Raw genomic sequence first — 8,448 nt, forward strand, 5'->3', positions numbered from 1 at the left:
TTGCAGGAGTAGACTGTCTAGCCTTCAGTCTGTGGCCTACAGTTCATTCAGAAAGTCTTCAGACCCCTTCACTTATTTCACATTTTGTTATGTTGCAGTTTTATGCTAAAAATATAGAATATATATATATATATTTATTTAGACACTTTACTGTGACTCTTGAAGTTTAGCATAGGTTCGTCCATTTCTCTGGATCATCTTTGAGGTGTTTCTACACCTTGATTGCAGTCCACCTGTGGTAAACTCAGCTGATTGGATATGATGTGGAAAGACAAACACCTGTCTATATCAGGTCTCACAGCTGACAATGCAGATCAGAGCAGAAACCATGAGGAGGGAAGTACTGCCTGCAGAGCTCAGAGACAGGATTGTGTGGAGGATAAAAAAAATGCACTGTAACACATCTTTAAGTACCGAGCCAAACTCTATGCATGAATCTGGAAATAAGTCCTTTTTTTTCATTTTGCAAAAGATAGATAATGCACATAAATTCAGCTGAACCTGTGTGTACGTAATATATGAGAAGGTAACAGTACAGTACAAGAGGAATGTTGGTGTTAAGAGCTGTTTATTAGACTCATGAGTCTCTCAAATTGTAATTAGTCATCATGTCTGCAGTTATAAATATTACTCTAAAAGGGTCTTGAGTTTCTTGATTTCTAATAGGACATCAGTCAATGTTTTTCAGTCAATTGCAATTATATTCTTCTTCTCCTGTTAATCCTTATATTGACACTATGTAAGCACTATATAGAGCGAATTTATTTCCCAGTCTGACCATCAAGTCACTGTTTTAGCTGATGCCCAGGATGCTCGCTCGTACCTACGTAGCTACAGGACACTGACTGCAGTTCATGTAACAGCCACCACTGTCAAAACCAAGCATCAACCTCCGGGGCTGCAGTTCCTGTAATGACCACTACAGTTTGGCTCCAACAGTGAGTCAGTCCCAGGTAGGGCCTACTGCAAAAATGGCAGCGGCTGAGCAGCCCACTCTGAGTTTCTAAACCAATATATCCATCTTTTTTAGCAGTTAACATTGGTGTTTATTGCAACCTCTGGAGACAGCTGTTAATGAGTAAAGAATGAAGAAGGACTCACAACGGTTTTTCTACACTTGTTAGCAAACAGCTGCTAATGCTAATGTTAGCTGTGTAGCGATGGCAAAACTTACAAATAGCTACTTAAGTGAAAGTTGGAAATGTTAAACTGTCACAGACACATGAGAAATTGACTCACTAGATATCTGGGTAACATCTGGATTTAATTGTTGTATAATATGCTGTATCTAATGTTTTTTTTGTTAGCAGGAGAATTGTAAACCACTGTCAACAGCTGATATACAATAAACTCTGTTCAGAAATTGTCTCAAAAGTGACCCAATACAAACTAAGTGACATCAACATTTTTCTACATGTAACATCTGAATACACCTTAAATGACAGGCAGACATTTCAGGACATAATGACTCCTACAGTGGGAGTGGCTGAGAGTTGATTTGAGTGGGTGATGAATGAGACGATCAGGTTTCCTTTGAAGTGATTCTGTGCTTCGGTCTTTTTGAATCACTCTGATAAATTAGATCTGAGCCTCATGCTCAACACTGAGGGCAGCAGATAGACCTGAAACCTGATCTGAGGCGTCTCAACCACACACCTGAACTCTGGCTGTGCTAAGCTGTTGCTGAGCAACTGATCCAGTCAGTGTGAAGTGTTCCTGTAACGTCTCAATAAACTGCTACTTAACTGACTTTTAAAACTATGTGGATGATGAGGAGGAATGTATTCTCCTTTCTTCTCCTCTGGCTGCATCATTTAGAGTGACGTAGCCACGACCTGCTTCACAGAATTTTCCATCACACAAAGCTGTTGGTGAAACGCTGCATTCAGCCACTGACAATGGTCTCAGTATTATATGACAGAACACAATTATTTTTAGGCTGCATGTGATTGTCTGTCATGGCCTTCAGCCTCTGGACTGGCAGCATTCCTGTGTGCGCACACACACACACGCACACACACACACACACACACACACACACACACACACACACACACACAGTAATCTCCTGATTCCTTGAACTGTTAATGTCATTTATTTCTCCCTGCTTCAGTGGTTTTTCTCTGTTCCTCTGGTGTCTATATGAGCTGTGTACCTCACTGTGATCTCTTTCTTTCATCACTACATATACGGTCTATACATCCCCAACTGATAGATAAATAAGTATAACTACCTATATATATATATATGTAGGTAGTTATAGTTTTATATATATATACACAGAGGAATACTGGACTAAAATACATTGATTTAATATTTAGGCTTTGACTTTAAATGACTGATTTGATATCCTGGTAGTAAAACAAATTAACACTGATGCATTCCCAGTGAGTGTTCATGGAAGCTACAACATCAACTGGTTATAACTGACTTTATTTTCCTAAAAAATAATGTAGAAACCAACGTCCTCCATTTGTAAAGCCTGGTGGAGACAGGAAGAAGAGGACAGAGACACATACACAGGTGATGAAGGTGATCCAGACACATCACAGACTTGCACAGTATGTATTGTAGACCTCAGTTAGATGTTACTACAGATCAGTCAACATGTCGTGTACAGTATATCACAGAGTCACTCTACATCTATGTGTCAAACCACTGAGTGAAACAAACAACATCCTGATGATCAGAGAGGATCTGGATTCTCTTCACTCTCACACTGTCTTTATGTTTAAAGACTTAAAGGTCCAAATAATACAAAGGTTTCTGTCCATGTGTTGTTTGATTATAAAGCAGGTCTAGGTTCTATATTAATACTGTGAAAGTATCAAAGCGCTCAGTCCACAGAGAAATGCTCACAGCCTGTAATCAGCAACTGAGCCGTAAAACCAGCCGTCAGGACTTCTGGAACTTTGTGATGTCACAACAAAGCTGTCACCACTCAGCCATGCCCCATCCATATTTTATTTACTGTGTAACAGTTTCTTTTTCAGCTTCCAAAACTAAAGAAAAGAGAGACAGGAAAGAGGAAAGACAGGATGACAGTATGTGAGCAGCATTATTATGACAACAAAGGAAAATGATTTTATGATGAAATCCTTCTCATAAATCCTCAAACACAACTTATTTTTCCACATATTGATCATCATATTAAAAAAATACAGCATGGAGTCTGTCCTGGATGCTGGATTCGGTGACCACTGGAGCTTTCCTCTAGCGCCACCATCAGGCCTTTTCATTTCCATTTAGTTTTCCAGTTGTACAGCTGCTTATTTTCCAGTTGGTGTATAAACTTATTCTTTTGTTTATTTAATATCCAACTGAAGAGGTTCATGTATATTGAAGTTATATCTATTCTAAAGTTAAAGTTATTCTTTCTTATTAGTAAAAAAATGTCTATTAAATTCTACCATTAAAATTACATTTAATGTGTAAAATGGCCTTTAGCACATTTCTCATTGAGGGTCTCAGTGTTGCATTAGTGCAGAATGTTGCCTACAGTTTTGATGGGGCCCAAAATGGCGGCTCCCCTGGTTTCTTTATTCAACACAGCTGTGACCTCACCCCTATTTCTCTGCTCTCTTTATGAATGAAAACAGATCCATCCATTTCAAACGATTGCCCACTTACTTCCATTACGTTGGCATGGATGTTCAACGATACCTCCACCAGAGGGCAACACAGAGATAAATGTTTCTGACAACAACAAATATGGTGATGGTGGACGATGTCAGCGTCGGTGCTCGATCTGGGTCCGCCATCTTGGACATAAGCTACATACGGCATCAAACAATGGACAAACAACACTGCCCGATTTGCGTTGCAAAATATAAGCAAACACAAAAGAACAATTAAAAGCTTAACATGTATTATGCACATTTATTTAATTATTTATTTTTATTATAAAGTAAAACCTGAATCTTTTAAAGGTCTTAAAGCTTTTGTGATTGTTGTTGCCTTGAAACAGAGTCAAAGAGATGTAGTTCAATACAAACAGTTATTAGCTGTGTTGTGAACACTCCAGATTTATGGATGTGATATTTGCTGAGAATGACTGATACGTTTGAGAGCATTGTTGGTATTGTTGCGGTTCAGAAACAGAGCGTTTCTTCTAATGTTGGTGCTAGTTTGTTGAAGCTTGTTGAAGAGCATACTGGAAATATCTACTTTTAATTTACTTGGAGCAGCAGTTTTCTTCTCTTAAGGGGCAGATTGTGACGCCGGCCTGAGGGCATTAAGCAAATCCACTGGACAGAACACTGGTTGATCTTTGTCCCGTCATTGTCGTGTTTCGAGGCGACACTGCCTCATGATTTACAGTGAAGCTGATCAATTTCATCCCTGTCCATAAGGTCTCAGAAAGCGTGCACAAAGGGTGCGCCTGCATACATTCCTGATGTTGAGTATAAATGAGCCATAACTCAGTGCACATCTGACTGGTAGCTATTTTGTCTGTGTTCTGCATCAAGTTGTGACAGGAGGTCAGAAATTGTCAGTCAGAACTGCTGATGAGGCTCTTAGTTGGATGAGATCAATAGTTTTTCTCCTGTTACTGGTATTCCCCTGGTGACAGTGACAGCCAGCGTTCCCAAGTGTATATGAATCTGGTCACTGGGCCAAAGATCATTTTGATTTTAAACTAACCTATAAATGAAGGTGTCGGGGCGAAGCCTACATGGCCCACTGCAGAAGTTCGGACACCTCATACACAATGTGTAACGCATGCAGAGAAAGTAATCTGATTACTCTCTGACTGAGTGAGTCAGCCCTGGGTGCTTCCTGCTGTGTCAGTCTGTCTGGACGTCACACTCTGTGCTCAGGCTTCATTACGTTCGGAGAAGATTCTTCCAGAAAGCCTGCTGACATGTTTCAGTCCGTCTGCTCACAGCTCCATCCACCTCCATCCACCACGTCACTGCAGATTGATGCTTCACCTTATTTTATAGTAGTGCTATTGATTCGCACTGTGCTTGTCAGTGGTGCATAAAATTAACACTGTGTTAAAGGGGCATGGATTTCTGTCAGCCGTTGACAAGATAACCCATTATTGGACAACTGCTTCTAATTTGTTTTTGTTTATTCAGAAGTATAAAGTAACATTCAGCCAAGCCCAATAATAAGTCTATTACTGGCAAATCCTCGTCGCTGCATTGACTCCCACTAATCTTTGCTGCTCCTAATTACACGAGGATTCTCAGCCTTAATTAACCAATCTTTACCCCATTTCACCTGCTTAATGCTGCACTCAACCAAACTGCATTAGTTCAACTGTGTGCGTTTGCTGAATTGGACTTTTCAGTTTCCCACTTTTTAAAGAAGGCAAACGTCTTCGTTTTTCATAATCATGTTTTATTGTATTTGGAAAGAGAAACTCTGATGATCAGGGGTTTGTAACTCTGTGTGTTCATGTCTCAGCAGTGTCTGATGTTCACACTGGGAGAACCAGAACCAGAGAACCACATTCAACTGGCATCGGACATCAATGGAAAATGTATTAAATAGCAGAATTAGTAGACTTTTGAGAATATAAGAAAAATAAAAACCCAAATAATAACTAAATAAGGTTGTCACATTGTAAATAACCCACATTATGAGCCCAGATAGTTGCAGTCATTTTAGTTTAATTATCTTTAGGTTAAATCACATATATTATATCATATATTTATTATAATCTTGTCTGTATGTGCAGTTTTAATGAAAATAGTTGCCACCACTGCTTCTGAGATTTCACTGCAAATCATCCATTGGTTGTTTAAGGGGCAGGAGCCACAGGGGCCCCCTAACAGCCCCGAGCCTGCCTTACCTGTTCACAAGCTGCACTGTGTTATGATGAAAATGACACAAGGGTCCTCTAATGCAATGGTTCTCAAGGTGGGGTCCGGGAATACCCAGGGGTCTTTGAGGGGGTTCCTGGGGGCCCCCTGCAAAGACAATTATAATAATACTGTTAAATAACAAATTTAAATCTAATATCCTGCCTCACCTCCAGCTGTCATCCAATTAACCACATCCAGGAAGTAATAAAACCCCACCTTTCTGTCTGCAAATCCCTTTCCCTCCACACCACTGAGAACACAGAACCACTATGAGTTGAAGAATGGACTTTTTTAACTTTATGTTCTTTTATTTGGTTTATTTTGGTTTATAGCATCATTTTATTGTTGCATGGCCTTTGAATGTTTATTTGTATAATGTCTCAGTAGATTCCTTTGTTTAATACCCTGAAAATAAAGGAAGAGATAGTGGATGTATAAATGAAATAAGTGGAAGTAATGTCAGCTTGATTTACTTTGTTTATTACCTTATTTATCATCTATTGTTAGTGCTGACATTTTGTCATTTGTCTTTATGTATTTTAATATCTCGTGCACAGAAAAAAATCATCCATCTATTCATCCATTAACCGTCAATCTATGGATCTTTAATTGTGACGAATAAAATTGCTGGAATGGATCCTGTGTTTAAATGTGCACTCTACATCAGCCAACACCACCACCTTCAATGTAGTTTTTCTATACTATAATTGCATCCAGAATGTATATTATGACTAGTTTGGTCACACTTTATGTAATAATGTAATAACGTTATCCTAAAATCTTATCAGATGGAGGACTGTGGTCTAATTTGTCAGTTAGGGTCCTTGATGAGAAACAGTTTTAGAACCACTGATCTAATGGAGACAGAGGGACATATGAGGCGAATGCTTTTGAACAAAATGGGATTTGTTGGAAAGATCTACACAGGATGAAAATATTTCTTCTATGTAGAGGTCACTTATGGTTCATGTGCCCTCAGAGTTGGATCTCTCAATAATAAAGGGGCAAATTAATGGTTCAAGATACCAGTGTGTGAGTTTCCTGTAAACCCAGGCTGGGACATTGTTGTCCCGGATGAGTCCAGCGTAGAAGTTTCTGGATGTTGCAGGTCCAGTAGTGTTAGCCAAAAACTAGGAAACCAATATATTAGGTCAGGGGTTCTGCAATGTTTTCACATCAAGGATCCTAAACTGACAAAAATTAGACCACAGACCCCCATCTGATAAGATTTCACTTTTAGATGTTTTATTGCAAAAGGTGTTTAAACCCATGACCACAACAGTCACACACACTCTGTCATTGTGTTACTTACAGAGGTGGACAAAGTTACATTACAGTATAGATCCTCCAATACAAGGGAAAGTTGTTCAGTCAGAGTTTTATTTGAGTTAAAGTACTGGAGTATTTGATTTTAAAATACTTCAGTGACTGACTGTCTAACTGACTGACTGACTGATTGACTGACTGACTGGCTGACTGACTGACTGACTGACTGTAGAACCTGAAATAACGAGCTTGTAGAACATGATAAAAAGCTGATAGAAATGGTCATAAAAACACTGAATCAACTAAACAATAGCTGTTTATCTGGAATCAAACACAGAGTTAATACCTCCACATGCTTCCTACAGTTGGAAGGCACATTTTTGTAGGTAGTGATGAATTTTGGTCGTGTTAAACACAGAAACATTTAAAACGAAAGGAACCTGTGTTTAATTAAAAATTAAAAATTAAATTAAAAAAGTCATAAGTTTCCCAAAAAATAACACTCAAGTAAAGAACAGAACAACAACTGGAAAAATATACTTAAGTACATGTACTTCGTTACTGTCCACCCCTGGTTACTTATGCATGTAATTATAGTGAGAATAAATAATTTCTCTTTTTGCTGGGGACCCCCAGGAACCCCCTCAAGTACCCCTGGGGATCCCCAGACCCCACTTTGAGAACCACTGTTCTAGGGATAACACTGCTTTTCTGATCCATGCAAGGAAAGAAGAGAGGTGGTCTGGTCCTACACAGTCTTAATCCCCCTGTCAGCTGATCTAAAAGAAAAAGGAGAACATGGGAGGTTCTTGACATCACTATCTCTGGTACACTGATGACTGAAGATGTTTCCCATGATAAACCTCGTTCGACCTGCTTCAGCGATGGCGTTGTTGTTCAGATGTTTCTCCTCTACGTTAGGAGAGAACCATCGCTGGCAATAAGAACGACACAGAGACCACACTGAAGTTAAAAGCATGATTTTATTTCTAAATACACTACAAGTCAAATGGGAAACCAGGAAAATCTCTTTCACCTCTTTTTTTTTTGTATATTTTAACCCCTGAGCACCACAATCCAGCTTTCCCATAATGCAACTGGATTTATCCAAGATGAACAAAAGGGAAATGAAAGACACATTTAAAGCCTTATACACAGCGAGTAAAGCGGTTAGTGTCTAAAAACTACAGCACAGCCTAAAGCTAAAGTAAACAACATGTTATTAGATTACATCAGTCAGGAGGAGTTGGTCTGCATGCAGAGCTGCTGAGCCCGGGCACAGCTTCCCAAACTCTGTGGTGAGGACAGTAAGTCATCTGACCTGTCCAGTGATTGGCATCGTTCAGCTGTATGTACAGGGGGGGCG

The sequence above is a fragment of the Seriola lalandi genome, unplaced genomic scaffold (genome assembly GCF_002814215.2).
Source record: "Seriola lalandi dorsalis isolate HSWRI2012SDOR001 ecotype SW California unplaced genomic scaffold, Sedor1 jcf7180002054883, whole genome shotgun sequence".
NCBI lineage: Eukaryota > Metazoa > Chordata > Actinopteri > Carangiformes > Carangidae > Seriola > Seriola lalandi.